Source organism: Schistocerca americana, chromosome X, assembly GCF_021461395.2.
Source record: "Schistocerca americana isolate TAMUIC-IGC-003095 chromosome X, iqSchAmer2.1, whole genome shotgun sequence".
Lineage (NCBI taxonomy): Eukaryota > Metazoa > Arthropoda > Insecta > Orthoptera > Acrididae > Schistocerca > Schistocerca americana.
In genome coordinates, this window is record NC_060130.1 from 187,919,053 (window position 1) to 187,920,794 (window position 1,742).

The window sequence follows — 1,742 nt, forward strand, 5'->3', positions numbered from 1 at the left end:
CTGAAATGCTAATCATTTGCATATCGCACCATCTTCTTCCTGTCGGTTAAATTTCGGGTCTGTAGCACGTCGTCTTCATGGTATAGCAATTTTAATGGCCAGTAGTGTAACTGTCTTGCTCCTATCTGTTTCAGTGTTGAATAAGCCGTCTATCAACGTACTCGGCTTACCATGCAAGCCGAGTTGGGGCGAATTAGCCGAATTGGACCAGCGGACCATGCAAATACTCTCTGCACCTCACTTTGCACGAGCGCGATTTTCCATGAGTGAGAAGACTTACTCTCGGAATTAGGTGCCTGAAGTGATGTAGCTCTTTGGGAGCTGCATGTTTCAGCCAACAATGTGCCAGCAATGCTTTCAAGACTGTTTTAGATCTAGAAAAGTAAAACGTTGTCAAAGCTGTTCTGTTTCCTTTATTTCATTATTTCAGTTTTTTGGCTTTCGATTCGCGTCCATGCACCGACCCAAATAGTAAAAAGACGATACGGCAATGTGTTTGCGGCGACTTTCTTGACATTAATAACCACTCCGTCTACAGGCCACAAGTGGTCCATCGGGACCATCCGACCGCCGTGTCATCCATAGTGGAGGATGCGGATAGGACGGGCGTGGGGTCATCACACCGCTCTCCCGGTCGTTATGATGATATTCTTGACTGAAGCCGCCACTATTCGGTCGAGTAGCTCCTCAATTGGCATCACGAGGCTGAGTGCACTCCGAAAAAATGGCAACAGCGCATGGCGGCCTGGATGGTCACCCATCCAAGTGCCGTCCACGCCCGACAGCGCTTAACTTCGGTGATCTCACGGGAACCGGTGAATCCACTGCGGCAAGGCCGTTACCCTTCTGGTCATTAATGACGATAAAAATGTGCGAACAACATAACGCACAATTGCCGAGCAGAGTAGATCTCCGGCCTACCTGGAAATGGATCCCGGGCCCCTGCAGTTAGTAATTTGCCACACTGACGTCACAGCTATCGTTGCGGACACACTCATTCCTCGATTAGCAACATACTGATACTTAAGAGCTTGTCAGTCTGGGATTTTTTTCTCAATACTTGTGGCACGAGCCGCCTTATTGTTGACATGTACCAGCGGCACACCCACCCTCTCAGAGTTGCTAAAGATAAGTTCGAATACTGCATACTGTCCAATGTGTAGCTTATAACACTGAAGTTCTATCCAGCCAGGGCTCCGTTTCCCCGAATAAGCATTATATCTGGACAGACATGCTGAGAAGTACCCGAACGAACTGAATTGCATTTAGCCCAATTTGTGTGCAACCCATACAACGTAACTGTCTTGCAGGTTCTCTGCTCTCTGCTCGGTGCTGTCGTTTGACTACACTACTGGCCATTAAAATTGCTACGCCACGAAGATGATATGCTACAGACGCGAAGTTTAACCGACAGGAAGAAGATGCTGTGATATGTAAATGATTAGCCGTGCTGGATCCCAACGGCCTCGTATCACTAGCAGTCGAGATGATAGGTATCTTATCCGCATGGCTGTAAAGGATCGTGCAGCCACGTGTCGGTCCCTGAGTCAACAGATGGGGACGTTTGCAAGACAACCACCATCTGCACGAACAGTTTGACGACGTTCGCAGCAGCATGGACTATCAGCTCGTAGACCATGGCTGCGATTACCCTTGACGCTGCATCACAGACAGGAGCGCTGCCCTGGTCAGCACATTCTCCAGATCTCTCACCAACTGAAAACGTCTGGTCAATGGTGGCC

General features: G+C 48.9%; 1 pseudogene; it reads right to left on the reverse strand.

The window, feature by feature from the left end:
- Positions 1–725: 725 nt before the first annotated feature.
- LOC124557340 lies at positions 726–843 on the reverse strand (annotated as a pseudogene).
- Positions 844–1,742: the final 899 nt, after the last annotated feature.